The sequence below is a fragment of the Neomonachus schauinslandi genome, chromosome 1, assembly GCF_002201575.2.
Source record: "Neomonachus schauinslandi chromosome 1, ASM220157v2, whole genome shotgun sequence".
In the NCBI taxonomy this organism is placed as follows: domain Eukaryota; kingdom Metazoa; phylum Chordata; class Mammalia; order Carnivora; family Phocidae; genus Neomonachus; species Neomonachus schauinslandi.
Window position 1 is genome coordinate 13,182,486 of NC_058403.1, and position 11,082 is coordinate 13,193,567.

An 11,082-nucleotide genomic window follows, 5' to 3' on the forward strand; every position below is an offset into this window, starting at 1 on the left:
ATACAAGAAACAGATTTGCTTTGCGATTTTATGTATTGGTTTTTCTGCGCGGGGACTTTGATGTATCGCTGTTTCAGAGACGTTCCCATGGTTTCCCAGGAACCGTCTTTATGTGAAAGAGGCTGATTATCCTCTTTGGACTACAGGGAGTAGTCATAAAAAAGTCATTTGAATTTTTTTTTTTTCCCCTTCTACTTTTAAAAATCAAGTCTGCAGCCACTTCATGTGCTTTTTATTTCCCTCCCAATTTTTAATTCAGTTAGGATAAATGTTGGTCGTTCTTCAGCCAAAAAGATCTCACACCAGCGTTTGAAGTAAGGATTGGTCTGTTCCATCTTGCATTTCTGGGGCCAAACTCACTGGCACTTCTTGCCTTAATTGAATCATGAATTTACTGGAAAGAGACTCTCACGATGGTTCCAATTATGATATAGGTTTTAACTTAATTAAGCAGGTTAAAGAAACGTGGACTTCCTTTCAAGGGTAAGGAGCACAGAAACTTCTAGACCATCCACTCCATTTAAAGAGATGGATGGTCAGGAAGGTTGGCTTGAGTTGAGTTGCTTGTGGCCCTAAAGTGAGTCCATGTCTTTCCTGCCATGGCTCTGGACCCGCTGTCACACGCCGTACCCCCAGGGTTCTCCGGCATAACCAGATGGTGGCCTGAAGCCTGCCGTCAGCTTCCGGTTTCACTCACACACCGAAGGGATGGCGATTGTCCCCAGATGCTACATTTGCAGTAGGGTCTGGTGCGCTGCTGTGTGCGACCCACATGCATTTCACTGTGATGTGTACAGCTTTGGAGCCTCAGCCGTGTAGTCGGCGATCTTAGTTAAGTGGGTTTATCTCAGGGCGAGTCAGGAGCATGGTGGGTGTCCTGAGGACCTAGAGAGTTCTGGGGGCTGAACTCCAATCTGATTTACATTTTAACTTCATGGCACTGAGCCTGAGGCCGCATTTTATTTTTGTGTTAAATTATTGATGCTATTTCTTCCATTTATTATTATAGCCATTGGCTGAGTCAATAGAAGGCGTGGTTGAGATAATGGTTTAAACTTCTGGCCTCTCACGGGTCATCAGAGGTTGTGTGTGTGTGTGTGTTTAAAGTTCTTGATTATACGATGGAATTGGCCAATATTTGTGTCTCCATAAATCCTTCCTGATCCAGGCTTTTTGGCAGGGTTTCTTTTCTTCCTCCCTCCCTGTCATGTTCCTTCCCTCCCTCCCTCCCACCTACCTACTTCCTTCTTTCCTTCCTTCCTCCCTTCCTCCCTCCCTCCCTCCCTTCCACCATCCTACTTCCTTCCTTCTTCCTTTCCTCCCTTCTTCCTTCCTTCCTTCCTCCTTCCCTTCTCTTCCCTTCCCTTCCCTTCCACCTACTTCCTTCCTTCCTTCCAGTGCCCTGCTAATGTGTTCCAACCCTGGTTACTCTGTGCTTACGTGGAAGGGACACTGCATTTCTAGTAGGATCACAATGAATTCCCACCTCTCAAGTATAAAACTTTGGAATCGAGTGCTCCATTTTTGACCTCATGGTGGAAGGTGTTATTGTCACCTTTTTTGTCAGTTATCAAACTAGAAACTTCAGAAGCATCTCTCCCTTCTTTTTCTCCTTCCCTCCTCATTTCTGACAGTAAACACGTGGCCACTGAGTCCTGGGGATTCTGCCTGTCGTCCTTATTACTTCAAGGCTCTCACTGCCCCAGTTGAGGCCACCTTATCTCCAGCCCATCACTGCCTGATTGGTTCCTTGTAACTGGCCTCCACCTTCTCTTCCCTGCTAGCCAGAGTGGGCTGGGGAGAAAGCTGGATTGCACACCTCTGGTAATAGCATCCCATCACATATTCCATTACGCATAATGTCTGCTTCCTTTGTGTAGCATCCATAGCCCCAACCCATCTTTTTAGCTTTACCATCTCCAGCTCCTTTCCGTGCCTCTACCTCTCTACAGCACTGGACTGATGCTTTCAGCTGTCAGAGCCTTTGCTCTTTTCCTGGAAAGTTCTGCCCCCCCCCCCCTTTTTTTGCATACTCCCTCCTGTCCCTGTTTATTTCCTCCCATCCTCACAAGCTAAGCCAAATCCTATTAGCCCATCAGGACCAGGTTCAAATGACAGCTTCTTCTGGCAGAATTAGCCTATTTCTTCTTATCATTCACTATTAATAATGCCAGATGAGCCCTGACAGCCCTGTCTCTGAGTGGATAGGTGACCATCGTTTACTCAGATTTGGGGCATCATAAGGCAAATGGTCTCTTTCCTCATCCTGGACATACAGTAGGTGCTCAATAAATGTTGGTTGGGTTAACTGTTGGTAGCAGTCAGCAAAATTATGTAGACTCTTGCCAAACAGTTCACAAGCAGTTTTTAGGTAGCCGTAAGCATAACTATTTAAGATCTACTTTTATACGCTCTATTTCATAAGATATGCTACCAATCGTAAGGCCCACCACTATTTTATGTACCACTCAGAAGGAAAATGGCACCAGTGAAACCGAACTGCACCATCGTGACTGTAAGGCACATTTAATTTCAGAGATGTTCAAAGTGAAAAATGTGTTTCTTAGAATCAGTGAAATAAGGAACTGTGTTTTTTTTACCTGCTGGAGCTCGTGTAGTCTTAATTCTATAACTGCAAAAGAGAGTTGGAGGTGATTTGCAAATAAAAAATTGAGGTCATCTTAAATGGGTTTTTTTTACTTTAAAATGAGAGAGTAAAAGAGCATTTTGGGCTGAGTAGCCTGGGACTGCCTTGGGATGGTAGGCCTATGGAACCTTAACCTCTCACTCTTGTCTCATGAGTGAGCCCTAGTTTCTTCCTTTTTATTTTTATTTATTTATTTTTTTAAAAAGATTTTATTTATTTGTTTATTTGATTGCAAGAGAAAGAGATCGAATAGGAAAGGGTGGAGGGAGAGGAAAAGAGAGGGAGAGAAGCAGACTTCCCGCTGAATGTGGAGCCCTTCGCAGGGCTCGATCCCAGGACCCTGAGATCATGACCTGAGCTGAAACCAAGAGTTGGACACTCAACCAACTGAGCCACCCAGGCGCCCCTAGTTTCTTCCTTTTTAGAAGATGGGGACTTATAGGAATCAACCCCACTTTGAAAATCCTTGGGAGGAATGCCTTTAAAAATTTGTCACCAATCATCTTATTTGACATTGAAGTAGAAGATTCTTTGCTGCACTGAAATGTTTTCCTTAGTCTTTGATCAATATTCTCTGTTACCCCCTAAACACGTATCAGGATTGATGTTCCTAATATCCTCTTACTAGTGGCATTGCCCAGGACCTGTTACAGTGTCCCTTTTTCTGTAGGGCAGCTGTGTTTCCAGCTATCATACTTGCTCATTGAGTTTTGGTTACTAAATTATCTTGGTAATCTAATATATACACACATACATAATATTTTTAGTTTCCCTTCCTTCCTTTCCAACCTTAGTATCTGGTTTACTGAATCATGCATGCCTTCTGCCAACACATATACCCCCAGTAGCAGGAAGAGAACCAAGGAGCAACTACCAGCTGGAGGGCGTGATTCTTTCTGATGGGCCCTTTAGGCTCAAGCATGAGGGACCAACAGTGTGAAATTGGGGCTCCCCAGCCTGGTAACCTCTCCAGAGGGGCCTTTGTGGTATTTTCTCTCTCCTCTCTGTCAAAGGCAATCCCAGCCCGTTGCTGGCAGGTGTAGTTGCCACACGGGCTGCTGGGGGGCATGGTCTCACCCCAGGGAGCTCTTCCCTGGCTCACAGAGTGGCCCTCCCATTGCTGCGTGGGAGAGGCGGCTCCAGGTCAGGGAACTGTTGGACCTGGATGGCGACAAATGGAACCGAATCGCTGGGGCGACCACATCCTGCTCTGCTTCCTGATGAAGAAGAGGGACCCCTTGACAGCTCGATTACATTTTGAGAAGAAAGACTTTCCTCCTGGCTGCTCAGCGAGAGAACAGGTGAAGGGAGAGTGCAGGTTGTAGGGGTTGGAGACCAGCATGGAAATGGCAGGTTGCCCTTTCACACCGCTGGGTCACCGGGGAGGGCCCAGAGAAGGTCTTGGAGGCAGACAGCAGCTGCTGAGTCTGAGAGTCTCTGCTCTTAGTGTTCCCTTCCTCTCAACTGCTCACCCAAGGCTGTGTCCTTAGGATGGAGACACCCCTAGTCTCCAGGCTATATACCGCAGGCATGGAAAGCCAGAAAGATCTAGAACCAAAATCCCCCTCTGGAGCTGTAGTCTTTCACTGTGAAAGAAGAGCTGCTCTAACCCACACCCATTGGCCCCAGTGGTTTGGGATCCGAGGCTTCTTCCTGTGCCTGGGGAGGCTTCTGTACAGCTGGTGTGGGAATAGGAGGCAGGTCTGCCCAAGAAGAGGGACCTGGGTGACATGATTCCGGAAAAGATGTTTGAAATCTCTTCTAACTAAGGCACTGATGTGCTTTGGAGGAGGTAATTCTGGTGTGCAGTTTAAGGCTCGTGCACTCTGCTGTCTCACGGGAGGTGTGGAATCACTTTGAACGCAGTACTGTCCTCTCCCACTGTCCCCTCCCTGGGAACACCCAGTTAAGTTTAGCCACAGCATGGTGGAATGCTCGAGGACAGATTTCAGCATTAGCAGTTAACCATGGTCAGCCCCACTTCCGTTTTCTTTGGGGATCAAAGGTTCCATTCTCTCTCGCAGCGACATGGGCATGCTTTTCTGACATGACTCAAACTTGAAACTGAGAATTTAGGAGCAAGGAGCCCATGGTCACTCCTCTTGGAATGTTGGGTGGAATTCTCAAGCGTTGGGTAGCTTCACGGCTTCTTAATGGGAATGATGGTACTTAGATTTTTGAGAAATTACATGGTTCTCATGGTCTGTTCTGAGAAAGCTATTAAATCCATTTCGGTAAGCCGGGCCTCATCTGAGCCCTTGTTGGGCCAGGCCGTGGGGGTGTTTGGGAGATTTGATGGCCAGCTGTGTAACACAGCCCTCTGGGACTGGCAATTTCCAAACTCTCTCGGACGAAGCTGGGAGGGAGCTCCGTAGCGAGTGATGCAATGTTGGAGTTATATGCATTGGCAGTTGCCAGTGTCCAACAATAAACACCAAGAACCGAGGGAAACTTAGAAGAGTATTTTGGCCTAAAGCCACTGACACCCTGCCAGACAGATAGTAAGCATTCCATAAATGGTAGATTGTGCTGAGTCGGGGTAGAACATGTTACTTCACTTTGAAACACACTGACTTTACTCCTATGAGATATGGTAATGTCTGTCCCCGCCGAACCTGTTGGTTAAGTATTTTCAAAGATTCACTGTTCTAAAATTAAAAGTTATTATTTTAGTAGAGATTTCTTGACTTATAGCTGGCTTGAAAATACTCGTTCTATGAACATGTTTCCTCAGTTACCTTGGGATACATTTGGATCTAGTGGGAAGTAGCGTTGCTCAAAACTAGTGGAGTGTTGGGATATGGGAAATTTCAGGGATTTTGTGCAGCTGATATGGGTGTCTGTTTTTACCTGTCTCAAAAACACAGTTGGGCCAAAGCCACATCATCCATACTCTAGGGAATAGGAATTTGGAACCCCCTCATAGCCTGTTCATCTGTGCTAAGAATTCTGGTCCTGCCTTGAATCATCACGTGGTTCTCCTGGGAGGGAAGGCATGGCACCTCTTCTCTGTGCTAGAGTCTCAGTTTTCACACAAAGTGGACAAGCTCACCCCTGGTGGAACCCTGTCCTCATGCCAGATGAGGGTGGTCATCCCGTAGCATGACCCAGCTATACTTGGGCATGAGCCAGAGAGCTTACCACCCCTCAGGACTCTGTGGAGAGCAAAGAGTGATTAAGGAGAATTTCCTGGAACATTATATAGCGTCTCTGCTCTTCAGCAGTATCCTACTTCTTCAGAACTTCTGTTACTGAGTTGTGATTTTCTTTTTAAATAAATTTTCAAGAAGAAACATCCACGTGAAATGTGTCACTGAGCCCATGTGGAAGGGTATGGTCCAGAACATTGCTTATCATATCACAGTGACCTCAGAGGACCACCGTGGAAATTTCTGTCTGATCTTGGTACCAAGAACATTCATCCTTCTTCTGAGCAATTGATTAGGAATTGTGAATTATACAACTGCCATGTTTTCTCAATTTGAGTTGGCTATTACAAAGCTTACTATAAATGCAACTGGCTGGGTAGCTTGATAGGGTATGCATGGTTACCCTTATTCTCTCTGTCATCCTTTGGGTTTCTTTTGGGTTTTTTGAGGCTAGTAATTTCTTCTATTTTAGATTATGTATTTTTTTTTTAAGATTTTATTTATTTATTTTCTAGAGAAAGAGTGTGCATGCATGAGCAGGGGGAGGGGCAGAGGGGGAGGGAGAGAGAATCTCAAGCAGACTCTGTGCTGAGCATGGAGCCCAATGTGGTGCTTAATCTCATGACCCTGAGATTATGACCTGAGCCGAAACCAAGAGTTGGACACTCAACTGACTGAGCCACCCAGGCACCCCTAGATTATACATTTTTGAAAGTCACTCACTACTGAATCCTTTGTTGAATAAAGTAATGGTTAAAAAATATGTAAAAAAAGATGACCAGTGAATTTTCTTTAATTTCTGAACCATGTAAAATTTTTCAGTGCCGCAGATCCATCTATCCATCTATCCAATACTGATTTTTAGACTAAGTATGAATACTAAAAACTAATTTTTTTGGTGCTTATTACATTTAAAATTCAAATTCAGGATTCTGACTTGTTCAGGATTTTGATCTGAGACCTCTATAGCCTCCTTGCTTCTGCTCCTCATTTTTAAGGTTCAAGGTAAGGGGGACCTTCCTGATTCTCATTAATTCATTAACTATGGAACGGTTTTGGGCACTGAAGTCATGATGAACAGAGTAAAAGTTAACATCCTTATGTAGCATTTTATAGTTTTTGTGTAACGTTTCATGTTGATTCTCTGTCTTTTAACAATCTTTTTAGGTAGGTAAGTAAGGTAGATAATCTTACATCCTCATTTTTCCTGTTGAGTTTCAGAATAGATCATTTACTTGCCCAACGTCATATAAGTAAGAGAGCCTGGTGCAGGAGATTGGGTATTTTGAGGGCAAGTACAATACCCCTTTCTCTATATAGTTTGGTTTCTGGAACTTTCGGGGACTTAAAAATGACAGGACGCTCCTTGGGAGTGTTTTTTGAAGGTGAAATAGAAAGTTCTGTCTGGCAGACTTTTTAGGAGAAGCTATGGATCAACTGTCACGGACACAGTATTTCTGACATCAGCTCACCTCAGACTGGAAGGTTGGGTCATGGGACCCCTCAGCCTTGTCAATTTTTGCAGGTATATGAAGCCGGGGATTAGTTTTGGTAATTCCTTCCCCCCGCCCCCAGCATGCACACTTCCCTGTGAAAACTGCTTGACACCTGACACAGCAATGGACTCCAGGAGTTGACGATGAATCAGAGTGAGATTAAAAAACGTGGTACACTCAGCGTTCAGGCCCCATCAGTGTAATGTAAGCAGGCCCCTGGTATTGCCGGATTGCGTCAGAGTGGTGTGTGTGTTGTGACAAATCGGGTGGATCACATCTTCCAGCTGCATCAGTCAATTCCCTGGTTGCCCCGCAACAAATTTAAGGTGCCTGGTGTCATCCCATTTATAACACGAACCCAGTTTCAATGAGTTAGGCATCCTGTTTTCAGGAAGCCCCAGTAACAGTGGCCTTCTATAGCGGACTTTTTTCAGTTTACAAATGCTAAGTAAGGTGAAATCATAGCTAACGTTCATTGCAAACTGACCACAGGGTAGGCGCGAAGCTAGTCATGTAACATACATGATCTTCTTTAGTGCTTGTAATAACCTAGTGGTTTAGGAACTTTTCTCTTTGGAGAGGGGTGATATGTAGAGTTTGCTCCCAAATCACCCTGCAGGTGACTGGTGAGGTCAAGATTTGACCTGATGCATGCAGTAGGACTGAGGTTCAAACCCCCAGCACTGAGCTTGATGCCTTGGTTGCCTTCCGTTGAACCTGAATTCTTTGCAGTTCTCGAAGAAAACTCAGAGTACTGTAATCATTCTCGGGTGCCATGGTGGAGCTAACCACTCCAGGCAAAATGAGTGCTTCTTGGCATGTTGCAACCACAGTGTATCTGCTGCTTGCAGAAGAACACACATGAGGCTCTTCATTCATCCACGTCATGGGTCAGTTCCGCAGCCGGGGTCACGGGGAGAAATTTTCCCCCACGTCCAGATCAGACAAAAATTCTACCAGATACAGCTCAATTTTGTTTTCCTGCAATGTTTTATAAATAATGCCCCATAACTCTCGTCTTCTTCCCCACATTGTTCTTCTACTCAGGAATTAGAAGGCTATAGATGGAGAAAACTTGTAGTTCTGGTAGCTAGAATACGTACTTCTTTTAAAGTCTAAGAAAATGTGTTACCAGCTTCTGTGGTGCAGGTGGAAGGGCAGCCGTCTACAGGCCCCCATTTGCCAGCAAGAATCCAGGCTTGCAAATTATTGGCAGAGGGCACCGTAATGAGTCCATTTCAATATAAATGGGCTCTTGCTTATTAATTTCTGCCAGTTCCTAGGCAATTCAGGAACTGCTTTGAAAATCTGAAAATTCGCACAGAACAGCTTCAGGAGGATGCCTAGGAAAAGAGAGAGAACAAGCTAGCAATGGGGGAATTATGGAAAGGGCACGCATTGTAGGGTAATAATGGGGTATTGCTGAGGATGCGTGCTTCCTTCCTTGAAAAGCATGAGTCACCCACTTCAGGTTAAATAGCACGTTTTCCGAGATAAGGAAGAATTGCAACTTCACTGATTGTTCTGTGCTCTGCGGATGTGTGCATTTATTTATTTACTGCCTCTGTGGGCTGTCTTCCACAAAGTAGGCAGTTTTCTCCATGTTCCTGTTCAAAGCGTTGGGCGCCCTGGGTCCTCACCTTGCTGGAACCCCCCAGCAATGGGTGGTGGCAGTGGGTAGCCCCACAGAAGACGAGTGTGGGGAGGAGGGTGATAAGGTGCAGCCCCCCCTGCAAGGAACCCCCAGACTCTCTTCCTTTCTTCCTTAGTATTTGCAGTGTCATCTCAGAAGGCAAGCTTTTTATTTTTTTCCCTTAAAAAAAAAATATCATTCATACTTCTTGTTCCTGGAGCCGTCCTTGTCTGTTTATCCTCTGTGTTAAGTAACAGTTTAGATATTTCACTGAATTCTTTTCTGTACGTATTCTTCACAAGTTGCCTCCTCTGAATTTGATGTTTGGCCAGCTGAAAACTTGTATGCGATGAGTTCTGTGTATCTGGTGTTTTGTTTTACCGTCTTTTAATGTTTTCTTCACCTTCTGTCGTAAATGTAGCTCTGCTTTGGTAGTAACCAAGACTCTCTTATTTCCTTTTATTGATTATCTCTGTTCATTGAGACCTTTTAAAGATGAAGAGGGAGCCATGGAAATCATTCCATAGTAACCGGTTTCTGTTAGCCATTGTTGTTCTCCCTAGAAATAGGGGAAAATGATAACTTAGTCTGTAGGACCGGTTCGTACTGTAAATATAGACATGCTTGCACGTATTTATGTATCTGATTATGCCTGCGCTTTATACCTGTAGCTAAAGGTTGCACTGTTTGATTTGGGGTTTGGCGTCACACACAAAATGGATGTTGGAGAATTGAGGAGAATGGGCTCCATGGAAAAGGCCCATTTTCTGTGTTCTGGCTGACCACTTCCTTTCTCTTTTCTGTCCTCTGCAGGTTTTTGGCACATCCTCCGAGACTCAGATGAGACCATGATGGCCTCCCCGAGGGGCAGGTGCTGATACCTCTCCCGAGTCCCTGCCACTATTCATCCTGACGCCATTCCCAATCTCAGTATCTAAATGCCACAGTGCTCTTCGGGCAAATTGGGTTGGGAACCACTGTTGCCTTGTAAGGTAGGTTTGTATGTGTAGTTTTGAGCCCGTATACATCTGCATGAATTAATGGAAATGCTTCCAAAGTGGTGGGACAGATACATTTTAATGTAATTGGAATTGCTGGGTTGCATGTAGCTCGTGGGAAAAAGAATTTGGAACCACTTCTTTGGATTAGGGTTACACCCATCTAAGAATTCAAAAGCATTAGCATTAAAATTTAGAAGAGAAAAGAAAAAGCCAGTACCTATGAGATCTATTCTCCCCCTGTGAATTGCCCTCAGGGTCTTTTAAATTTATCCCTGAGCTTCACCATCTTTATATTGGATTATGTTTGAAAAAGACAAAGCTAGCTGCAAAATCTTAACTTCAAAACAATGATATATTTTGTTTCTGGTTTGGATAATCTTTAAAAAGCAAAATAAATACAGTCAAAATAATAATCTTTCTAAATCAGAGATCATCTTTTATTTGTTGCAAAACTTTCCTGTTTAGTCTCTTGTGTTAGGGGTATTTGCGTGTGACTTGGCAAAACACTTTTCATGGGTTTGTAAAGATTTAACAAAAACTTTCAGAACTTTGTCTCAGTTTAATCTTAGCTCCCCCCCTACCCCCTACCCCACCCCTGTCTTCAAGCTCAGCCTTCAGCAGAGAAAAAACAGGCTTGAAACCAAGACCTCCCACTAGAAGCTAATTTTAAATTTGCAATCTGTTGTCTTGTGATTTTCGCTTCAAATTTAACTTTGAAATAAATACATTTCATCCTTTCTCCTGCAGATTTGGAGGTCTGTTTTCAAGTCATAGAAGGGTGATCATTATGTTTATTTTAATAGGTTTTTAAATACCTCAGGGGAGTGAAAAATTACATTATTAATAATTACAATTTATGTGCATCATTAAATGCCTTATGCTTGGATTTCACAATGTCCTTACCGATGACTGAGAAACCTTGCTTTGGTAGTTCACTTTTGACTTGAATGTGATATGAATTGGGTCAGCTTGGGCCCCCTAATGAGCTCTAATGTTTTATATAGTTGAAGAGCCCTTGTTATAAGGGGTTCTGCATGAGGAGTACTCCCATTGAGGAGAGCTGTGTGAAGACATTAGTATATTTAGGTAACCAAGACAGGGATGGGTAAGGCATGGTCCCTGCCCCTGGGCCGTTATAATAAGGCGGGAAGGGGGT

The 11,082-nt window shown here is 44.2% G+C and overlaps 1 protein-coding gene across 2 annotated transcripts in view; it reads left to right on the forward strand.

The window, feature by feature from the left end:
• TIAM1 (TIAM Rac1 associated GEF 1) overlaps nt 1-11,082 on the forward strand; it is a 194,242-nt gene that overhangs the window by 44,490 nt on the left and 138,670 nt on the right. For both annotated transcript variants that reach the window (XM_021678087.2, XM_021678088.2), the window contains exon 2: nt 9,739-9,917. The gene's annotated coding sequence lies outside the window, so the exon portion shown is untranslated. The remainder of the gene's footprint in view (nt 1-9,738; nt 9,918-11,082) is intronic.